This window comes from Hordeum vulgare, chromosome 1H (genome assembly GCF_904849725.1).
Source record: "Hordeum vulgare subsp. vulgare chromosome 1H, MorexV3_pseudomolecules_assembly, whole genome shotgun sequence".
NCBI classification, from domain to species: domain Eukaryota; kingdom Viridiplantae; phylum Streptophyta; class Magnoliopsida; order Poales; family Poaceae; genus Hordeum; species Hordeum vulgare.
Window position 1 is genome coordinate 321,616,641 of NC_058518.1, and position 11,805 is coordinate 321,628,445.

The 11,805-nt window shown below is 40.8% G+C and overlaps 1 pseudogene; it reads left to right on the forward strand.

Annotated features, from left to right (window-relative positions):
* The first annotated feature begins 307 nt into the window (after positions 1 to 307).
* Positions 308 to 1,547, forward strand: LOC123398904 (annotated as a pseudogene).
* Positions 1,548 to 11,805: the final 10,258 nt, after the last annotated feature.

Sequence of the window (11,805 nt, forward strand, 5' to 3'; positions counted from 1 at the left end):
CGACCTCGCAGCTCGATCCCCACCCCTCGTACGACATGGGCCACATCGTTCCACCCCCACCCCCACGGTGCGACATGACCTAGAAAATAGCCCACAATTCCATCCCCCATGCACGTCTCCCTCTTCCCCAACTCCCAACTCGCTTTCGCTCTCCATCTCGTCCCCCCCGCCCACCATCGGTTCCCCCTCCAACACCGTCTCCCTCGTCTCCGGCGACCACATTGGCCCCCTCCCCGACGGATAAGCCCAACCCCAAGGCCCCCACACCTCCACCACATCGACTTCCCCGGAGCCACAAGGAGCAGCGATGCGCAGCGAGGGCGGCGGTGGGCCACAAGGAGCGGCGATGCGCTGCGGGGGCGACGATGGGCTGCGGAACCCGTGCCTGCCGATGCACCAGCCGTGGGCGTCGCTGCTGGTGCACAGCATCAAGCGTATGGAGGGCCGCTCCTGGCCGTCACCGGTCACAGGCCGCTTATGGATCCACGCCGCATCCAAGGTGCCCGACCCCGACACCGTCGCCACCATGGAGGACTTTTACCAGGAGATCTACGCCGTGGACGGCGTCCACCACATCGACTTCCCCCGCCACTACCCCGTATCCCGCCTCCTCGGTCCGTCCCATCCCAATCACATCCATCATCTTCCTCCTAAATCCTATTCTTGCTAACGCCATTGCCGATTATATATATTCTCAGGGTGCGTTGATGTGGTCAGCTGCGTCAGGTCCGAGGAGCTCGTCTGCTGGGAGGATGTGCCTCAATCAGTAAGACAGCTTCATTCCCTTTCCTCTCCTCCTATCCATGGCCTGGATTTGTGCAGCTTGACTGATTTGTACAACCGACTCAAACCATCACTAAAATGGTGCTTCTTGAATTGATTGATTGCAGGTCAGGCTTGAAGGCTTGAATGACTTTTGCTGGCTGTGCGAGTATCGGCAGGTAAAACACCCCCCAAAACCATCGATGTATCAGTCAGTGGCAATTACTATGCTGTCATTGGCTAGATTCACATCCCACCTTGCTGTTGATCGTTGCACCCACCTTATATAACCGAGACTGAGATGCCTGTTTTCTTCTTCCTATTTTTTACAATTTTCCATGCACTTCGAATTCTGCAGAAGCTCGTGGTTCCCTTTGAGATGCGCGGTTACCAGGGTGTGTATAATTTGGAGAGAAGGGTTAGTTACCAATGGTTGCTGCTAATATATTTAAGCAATGTTTTGCATCCTTCTTTTCTCACTGTATGAATATCTTGAGCTTATTATGTATCGTCCTGTGTTACATTGCAGGTCTATGAGGGAGCAGCCAGGGGCCCTCCGCCTGTTCAAGGTCCACTGCCGGTCAAGTTCCCGCTTCCAAATCCTAGAAACCCCTTGTCTCTCAAGCCGGGATCTCTCAATTTCGACTCTTCAAAGTCCGCCCTGGTCAAGACTTGAGAGTGTTTCTGCAGCGATAGCCGGGGCTAGAGCTGCCGCGACTCAGTATTCGAGGAAGGGTAGTAGTGCTGCCAGGATCTCGTCGTATGCGAGCTTGTGCTCATGGTGAGGCTAAGTATGGCGCTGCTGCGAGGTCAAGTGCGTGGAGGAGCACCTCCATCCCCCAAGTACGACTTCCCATCTGACGCCCATGAAGCGAGTACTCTGCTTCTCTCTATTGCCTACATGGACAGATTTACATGGACTAGAAATTATAGGATTATAAGGTTGAATATAGGGAGGAACAGAACATATGGCTAGCTAGATATTTGTTCGGGAATATTTTTATGTCAACCCATGAGAGCCCCTTTTCTGCCATGGATTTGGATTCTTTGCAGATGGCGTAGAAGAGAGATGAGAAAGATATGCAGACAACAAAGTCTCTCAAATGGATATGAACAATTTAGTTCCTCCCTCTGTTATGGTTCCATAACCTGAGATTTCCAACTCCAAACTTGACCGCCCTACTGTACCTTTGTTTCCATTTCTTGTTTCCATTTCCTTAACTGTACCTTTGTTTATAGTGTGAATGATATCTGTAGACTTCAATGATCAAACAAACTTACCCATATTTTCTTTAGACCATAATTAGCAAGATTTTGTTCTATAGTAGTGTGTACAGTTACATTTTTGAAGTGGCTACCATTGTATCTAAGAAACTTCAACATATTGGCATATATATATTGCTGGTTTACTACCTCAAACACATTAATTTATTGGTGTTATTCGTTCTTTTCTTCATGCAGTTCTTATTTCTAACTTTTCTGTGGAGTTTGGTTAAACTTCAAGACTGACATAGTGATAGCGAAAGCTAACTGCTTTTAAGAGAAAAATGAAAATGACAGCAGCATTCCCATCTCCTTTATATGTAGAGTGCTGCAATTTTTGTTAATGGATGCTACTGAATGTTTGCTACTCCAGTTTTTTTAATGTCTGCTATTGAATAGCTCAGTTTTCCAGTTTATGATATGTTGTCCATTCTCCACCAAACCTATCTGGAAATAACTCATGATGCCGACGATCTTAAATCATTGTTATCTCTGAGTTATAGCTACTACAATCACGTACTTCAGGCGTGACAAGGTATGATTGTCTATTAAATTCTATAGCAAACGATACTGCTAGATCGTACCAATAGACTCCAAATATTATACGCAGAGAACAGGAGTAATCTTGGAATAAAATAGTTGCTAGCTATAGAATTGTAAGCTTAATTATAATTTGCCATAATAATGATGGCTTAATGACGTTATTACTTAGGCACATGGCATGTCTGCAATAAGAGGACATGCATGAGCAAAAAGAAGGGTGTGATGATTTACTTATGGGTTGTCATGCAGAACCACCCATCAGTGTCTCCTTTGCTGCATCAAGGTAATGACCTGCAGTTCCATTGCTTGTTTTCTCTTCTTTTCTGTCCTTTATTCTTTGGGCACAGACGAATTGCTGCTGTAGGAGGCTAGGAGCAAGGTTCTTAATCATGGATGTCGGGTTGGTAGCTTATTGTCTTCAGTATATTACATATAATCAATATATTAGATGATACGCTCCAGTATCGCAGTTCAGAAGTTATTTATAATTTCGAGTTAAGCATATGCAAGTGTGCCATGACTTGCAAGTGTCTCACTGATAATGAAACATGCATACAACATGCAATTTGTGATATCCTATTCTCATGGGGACTATAAAATACTCCTAGCATATGCAATCTGTAGTACTAGCATATGCCCGCGCTGTCGTTGGCGGAAGAGGGACTTCTTCGTCCCACCATTGAGGAGTTTCTCTCCATCGGCTGCACGAATGCGCCATGATGGCCCAAGAAGTTGTCGCGTTATCTACAGAAGAAGATTGATATAAGCACAACTGCACGGAGCCTCGCATGTGTTGGCTGAGATTTTTGGTCGTGGTCTTTAATTTTGCTTGTTTGTTTCGAACTACAGGTGTTGTGTCAGGGATCACATCTTTTCCTTTGTTCATTGATTTAACCGAGTTGATTCTACACATGGATAATATGAGGTTAGCCCACCCTCCCTGTGAATCTATTCTAATCTTTCTCAAGTCTGCGTTGTTAATAGATCCATTGGAGGATTAACCTATACAGTCACGCATGGGAGGTTTCTGGACTTGTTAGGTTGAAGCTGAAGCAAGCCTACCATGACCAATACAATACATCACAGGGGAGGAAGTAAAGACGGCAGAGAAGCAAACACATGGCCGATGCTGCTGCATGTGAAGCTCGACAGAGGAGATGGAAGAGGGGAGAGTGCCAAAACGATTTTTTTGCACACATGGATGGCTTGAATTTTGATTGCTTGGATCTTGAGATATGGGAGGAGGTTTAGGGATTGAGACATTCGCCGGGATTGACTGGATGATAGGTGATGACTGGGATAGTCTCCGTCATGATGCTCTAGACAGTTGCCTGAAATAGTCTCCGTTAGTATATCATGATACATAAAAAATATTTGCACAAGTAATGGCATATTTTAGTGAAGGCGGTTGACAATTTGGCTTTTATTCCATTGGTTGTGCAAGGCTAGGTCACCTGAGTGTCCTTCTGTAGTTTAGCATGTCTCATGAGGTTTCAGAAAGCTCATGCTAGGAATAGAATGTGAGTATGCACACAGAAGTTTTGGTTTCAATCCAAGCCGATACTTGTCAACTTAATAACCTCAAATAATTTGATTGTAACTCAACCAAACATGACATGGCAACCACCTGTACATACAGAATCAGTACCTTAGATTGTTTTTTTTTTCTAAATCTTTTCTGCAACCTATAGTGTTAGTATCAAGATACTAAAATGAAAGACCAGCCATTAGGAGTGCTAACCTGTCATAATACAAAGCGCTAGGTAAAAGGTTGCTATGATACTCACCCCATCGACTCATTTGATTAACTTAACCACGAGAGTTCTGTTCTAAAAAAATACACCTGTTACAGTGAAATTAGTAATTATTAATATACATATAGTTTGATAGTTGTTTGAAGTAATAACGGCTTTTAGGTTTTTGTATGATTGATCAGAACATGGAGCAGCAAAAGGTAGGAGAGGGAGGAGCTACAACGGTAGGCAGGCAAGTCGAAGATTTAGAATGAGGTAAAATAAGTCTGGACTCAACAAGGTTATCACGCCATGCCATTAGTCACATAGCATAATTAGGAAATGAGGTACAATAAAATATTTGAGGGATTGCAAGGTGCTTTAGGACTCAAACATCAATGGCGCTGATCATTTCAAATTTAGGCTTTATGATCAAATGGTAAGCCCGGGGAGGAAACATGTGATATCTCAAGCGGTTTCAGGCGGTGTGTTTTACTCTCTCGATCTGATAGCTGATTTGGTGGCTCTAACGGTGTTTGTTACATCGCTAGAGAATATTCATATAAGGGAGGAATCACTAAAGAATGTTGAGCTACTCTTTCGCTACTGGTGTCAATGATGTCCATTTTTTTAGTTATGATTCCTCTCTACAAAACAAAGAAATGCAGATGAGTAGTGAATTCATTGCACACAGTTTGGAAGAACACATCAGTATACATTTAATGAAATGGTTGTCTGCCCTTGTGCATATGGCGTGCATGTAAAGTTTATATTACTCTATTTTTCTGCTCTCATTTATCTTATGTCGTTTTAGACTGGACATTTTTCTTACTCATACCCAAGGCACCAATAGAAGGAAGTTCCAGCAATGTAGAAATCACAACAATTGTCCGGTTTGAACTAATGCTAGCTATTTTGATATGTTCTTCTGGTTAAATAACCAGATATGTTCCTATTAGATTCTCCCCTTTTTATGTGAAAAATACTAATTAAATATTATTATTTGTAGGCTTAGAAGCATTATTAATGTGTCAATTTGACTTTGATTGTGATTGTTCTGAATGGATAATGCCCTTCTTGTAGTTTCCATTAGGAAATAAGAACCGCAGTCGTAATGAGAAGCAACCAACAAATATTTACAGTCCGTAAATTAAAGAAAAGTAAAAAAATGCACTTGCTGATAAAAAAATTATTTTGTAGCAGTTTGCAACTCACTGAAGACTTGGCAATAAAGATAGAGGGGCAAACCTTATTGATCCGTGCCTTTATTTTATGTTTCCGTGGCAACGCACGGGTATTGTTCTAGTACTTGGTAAAGGGTGGAATGCTTGACCTTCTAGCTCGGTGTTTTGTTCCATCTTTGCCGCCCTAGGTACTTGTGTACCGATGTTATGTTCCATAATTGAACGCTCCTAACATGGTTGGGGTTGTTATGGAGACCCCCTTGATAATTTGTCTTATTTTAAAAGTCGTCTGGCAAGGCCCAAATTTGGTACTACATTTGCCTAATAACTAAAAAATGCATAGGGACCCGCCGGCACCCGCGGAGTAATTAATCAACCCCCAGGCCAATGCTCCTCATGAGTCTTTTTCCAACCCATAGCAGCTTATTAACGCTCCTCGGGGCAACTCGGTGTTTCAGTGTGGTAACCATCGCTCATCCAGTCTGCCCTGAGAACGACATACGCGGCTTCCCTCGGGATAGTTGGCACGTCGGGTGGCCTTGCTAGATTTGTTTTATCTTTTTACGAAATACCGTGTGCGAGTGATTTCGATGATACTTTGGGCTATCTTGAGGTTGAGGTTTTTCACCAGGAATCCAAGGAGATCACGGGTTTTCTGTAGTTGAGGTTTCCGACGCAGCTTGTGGTATTTTGTGATAGACTAGGTTGAGCACCCCTGCAGGGTTAAATCTTTTGGAAAGTCGTGTCCGCAATTATGTGGCAACTTGGAAACTTTGTTTAACACCCGGTCATAGCAAACTTGAAGTAAACGTAATTAAAACTTGCCAACTGTGTGTGTTACCGTGATTGTCTCTTCTCGTGAGCTCTGCATCTGGAAGAGGACATGGTGGGGTTATGTTTGACGTAAGTAGGTGTTTTGGATCAGTTCGTGATCATGATTAGTTCACGTACGCTATGCATAGAGCACCCCCCCTTTTGTTCTTGTACTCGTAAGTTAGCCAGTCAAATAAAATGCTTAGTTGCTTGCTGCAACCTCACCACTTAACAATACCTCACCCACTAAGTTTTGCTAGTCTTGATACCTTTGGAAATGAAAATGTTATGTCTTTGTGGCTCACGGATTACTATAAGAACAGTTGCATGTACACATAAAGTGATACTTTGACGTGAGCCTGATGATTGTTCTATTTGGAGTTTCTTCTTCTTCATCATCTCTCACAGGTTGGGTTCCAGGCCTACAGCCTGAGATAGCAAGGATGGATGTCGTTCTTTTATCGTTTGATTTCGTCCGTAGTCGGACTCTTCTCTTCTACATGGTGATTGAATGTATTGTTGTATTGAGATGTTCATACTCTAGCTTGTGGCGAGTGTAAGCGAATTCCATATACTCACCTCTTCTGTGAATGTACTTGTAACGATATTCATTCTTGCAAAACGACGAGATGTGCTTCTATCCCTGTCAAGGCCCTCGAGCCAAAGTAAGTATAGGATCACATCTTGGGCGTTACACACGTCGTCCACACCTCTTCTCTGTCTGAGGGCTGGTGCCTGGCCGACTGACTGGAAGATGTCCGAGTGAGTCCATGGGTTTGAGTGGATTCGTTGTATGCATCCGGATGCATCTTTAGTCCCGAGACTTTAATGGCTATGTGGAGTCCTAGGTGGGTCCTAGATGTGTGGTCCATGACCCTGCCACTAGTAGACGACCCCTTCATTAGCTCCCGAATTGGTTGATGTTTAATTCGTCGAGTGAAAGAGACTTTGTGTCAAACCCTTTGTTTTTCCAAACTTTGCTAAGTTAATATAGACCAAAAATTAATACCAATTAAAACTTTTTCTGTGTGATGTGGTGGTTGAATTGGTTGTTTTTTTCTTGTGTTTTAAATCACAAAACGCCCTTCTACTCTTTGGACTCGCCTCCTATCCCAAATAGTTTCCCAATGACCATACCATATCTATAGGACCTACAACTATTTTTACCAAATATTATTTTGACTAAAAAACATTTATTTAATTTAGCTTTTCAAAAATTCGTGAATTGAGGTTTTTACTACAAGTCGTCAAATTAGGGAAGACTAGTCGTGAAACCGTGCATTCGCATGGGCTAGTTTAACACTTCTTTTGTTTTGTCAAATTAGCTATGGTGCAACACACATATTAGTCCTTTCTATAAAATCATGCTTGCACATAACATTTGAAACATATATAAATATATTAGAACATGCTATAGAGGCCATGAAAGTAACTTGGGTCATTGTTAAAGCACCAATACATGCGAATGTCTAAGAGAATCAATGTAATTTCAGTCCCAAATATGTTTTGTTACCAAGATGGCTAAATATTTATTTGGAATATCACCAAGAAGAAACATTATTAAGTGATTATAGACAATGACATCAAGATGAGGTGGTAATCCAACTTAAAATTTTCAACATATTTTGCATGTGTAGAACACCCGTGCATCCACACGGGTTGTTAATATATTATTATACTTGCACCATTACACGTCATACTCGGAAAACATTCGCAAATATGGGCAAAGGCTTACATATATCTTGAATTTACTTGAAAGGTTACCATATTAGGCAAGGTACATAGGTACATAACTCAATGCTTCATCACTTAGATAACTAGCATAGTGTAATCTTAGGCAGTGTATTACTGTTAGAAATCAATAATATCCATCAACGGGATACCATGTTAGGTTGTTTTTTATATGTATTAAACCACTATGCAAGTCGCATGTAAATACATGGGTTTTAATTTGGATTGGCTAATATACAAATCCTTTACGTATATAGAAAGATGTAGAACAATACACTTTTCTTGGACACTCATGTACAACTTCAAGAACATGCAATGATTTTAAATAGGACGTCTAATATAAAAAGTAAGAGTCGGTTAGGAATGGACCATCTTACAAACATGTGCCATGCATGTCAAAATTAACTTTTCCCTAAATTTTGACCAAATCGTGTCGTGATATATTACTTGTTGCTAGAAGTCATAGACACCCACTAACGAATACAATTGTCCTTTTTCTCTACGACCCCGTCTTTTGAAGCTAGACATGCACATGCATCCTAATATAGATGACATTTTAGAATGGGTGACATTATATACTTCTCGATCTTTCACGCGTAATTACTAACAGTTAGACATTGATTGCCTAAGTAAAAAACTATTTAATAAAGTTGAAAATAATAATTATTCAAAATACAAAATTTTCCAAGTTACATGTTTGCACTTTCATATAATGAGTGTTGAATCACTTCATGTATCCGGGAACATAAAATGCTAGAAGTTCATCTATTCTTTGGATGCAAACATCAAGTGCATTTTCTTAACATTACCCATTCGTCCTACTCTCAACTTTCTTGTACCATCTCTTTTTACCGTCGAGTCCTATTGAGTATTACTTCTTCATATTTTCCATTTTATAGTAGAATTGAGCTCCAGTCTTGACTATGGTTGGGCATTGTGAGAAGGATCAACGTCGTGAGCAGGATCAACGTCATGAGCAGGATCAACGTTGTGAGCAGGATCACGCTATGTCGAATTTGCACCCGTTGCTTGTACAGAGGCGTAGCATGTAGAGCCATTGGCATATAAACAACCCATTTATGCAGTACATAGAATAGCTCTGATGATATCGGTGTGCATATCACCAGTTGTTTAATTGCCTTGACTGGCTTGTACCATGGTGCATACCATTTGATTACATACCTCAAATAGGACCTTGTATGTGGACATGTTATGTGTGCCAGCTGGGTTTCAAGTGCCATGGCTATGCAGTGCTGGTGGTATTGTTTTTCTGGCTTTGCCTCCGTTGTCCGACGGGTCCGTGTGCTTGAAGGCCGGCCATACAACCGAGTCCTCTAGCCACCACAACTACATTCTGTGTTAGTCATGCTACAAAACGTGAAACTTTATTATGTAAATTCTGGTATCTTTAACCTTTTATATCTTGATTTTTTATTGTCTGCATGAAATTAAATCTCTTATCACCTTTAAGTGGATGGAAATTCAACGCAGGTGTAACCTTAAAATTTGCTATCATGCATGTCTTCTAAACCTTTTCGAATCAATCCCATGTATCATACTGTCATATAATGTAGTGAGAATATGCCTCAATATCTATAATAATTATACATCAATTTGAGCGACATTTATGGGATGGAGAGTATAACTCATAGTATCATGTTTCTGTGGGTAAATCATTGACCTCTTCATCTAGTATCATGTCAAGTCTTATAATTTCATTAATTTCAGGGTTAATGGCATGCTAAAGCCTAATTACCTTTCCAGGAATCCTTCACATGATTATCCGCATTGAGTATATTGCATATCATTGTTTTCAACCTTATACTACAAAAAAGAAACAATGTAGAACTTGAATCCCGTCAACATTATATATATAACAAATTAAAGGAATATAGAACTTGAATCCCGTGTCATGCCTATCCTACATGGATGGATATGCCCGGTTTGGATTAAGTCAAGTCTAGTAATATATATATACATATATAAGTATGTAACACCGGGAGAGACGTTTTGGCTCCCGAACTCATCTGCACCCGCTCCGACGAAAAAAATTAAAACAAATATTAATAAATTCATAAATTTTAAAAAAAATTGTGTGGTAGATAATTTGGTGCGTGAGGTCCGTTTTAAATTTAAACTCATTTGTACATATGAGGCGCTCTCAGCAAAAAAAGATAAATCTGGGTCTGTAAAAGAGGTCTACTATTTAAAAAAAATCTAACTCGGTTTGTCTTTTTGCCAAGAGCTACTCAGATGTTCAAAAAAGATGAAATTTGAAACGAACCTCACTCATGAATGTTCCACACAAAAAATGGATTTTTTGAAATTTTCTAATATTTATTTTTTGAGCCGAAGCAGATGAGCATGGAGCAGAATCGAATTATCGTTGTAACACCCCATATATAAACGAAAGTGAGATCAATAGAAAGATATCAAAAAGGACTGACATGGTCATGTGGCCACCAAATCGTTGTGTGCTCCTGTGTCGTGTGCGTCCGTGTTTTTCTAGACGAAATTATCATGTTCGTCCGACCGTATTGTCGTACACGCATCAGTCCAGCGGCTCTATGTGTGTGCGCTAACTTCATACGTGTGCCTTCGTAATCCATCCACCTACCTATCTGCTAGCTTCTATAACTAGCTTTGCACGTCATCCATCCACCTGCCTGTTTGTTAGCTTCTGAAGCTAGCTTTGTACGTACGCGCCCTGCTCTCTGGTGAATTGATTTAGCGTTCTAAAACTAATTTAGAAAAGATGCTACCGAATTTAAAGATTTAACTGAGAAAAGGAGAGTAACACTATGGTCAAGTCAGCTCTTTGTGTAGTATGTAAACAACATGTTTCATCTAATAATTTCTTCAAACAATTTGGGTGGAGGATGGTTCGCTAACCTGTGCAATGACAACAACCGATCAAAGGCAACCTTGGCGCAGAGTGGAAGAATCTTAAGCAGCAACGATGGGCATAGTTCGTGTGCTGCGACCTGATCTTCATGAAGCATCCAAAATTTATACGTGAGAAGATTCAGGATCCAATCCATAGAGACGTCAAAAATTAAATCCAAATCCAAAGAAAAACCATGGTTGATTCCATTATAAACCTGCAAGAAAAAAAATTAGAATAAATAGTGTGAAAAAATATGGATCTAATACATTTGAAAACTCCTTCAGGACATGAAACCCATCCTATGATTTTGTTCTCGTGTGAGGGCGAGGGAGATAATGGAGAGGGAGAGATCGTGGATGGATTTGAGAGAGAGATAATGAAGAAGAAGAATAGATCGTGGAGGAGAAGATTCAGGATCCAATCCATAGAGACGCCAGAAATTAGATCCAAATCCAAAGAAAAACCATGGTTGATTCCATTATAAACCTGCAAGAAAACAAATTTAGAATAAATAATGTTAAAAAATATGGATCTAATACATTTGGAAACTCCTTGAGGACATGAAACCCATCGTATGTTTTTGTTCTCCTGTGAGGGCGAGGGAGATAATGGAGAGGGAGAGATCGTGGATGGATTTGAGAGAGAGATAATGAAGAAGAATAATAGATCGTGGAGGGGAGAGGAAGAGATGCCTCGTGCTTATCTAGATTAGAGGAGGAAAAGACGAGAGGAGTGATCGTTGAATTTTTTGATTGGGGAGGAAGAAACCGTGGCTACTTCTTTTCTGAGAGCAATCACCACCACTATTTTTTTAGTCCATAATTAGATTTTGGTTGATCTGCACTGTTATAACTCGGTCCTACCAGATAAACGGCTCGTAATTTCTGAT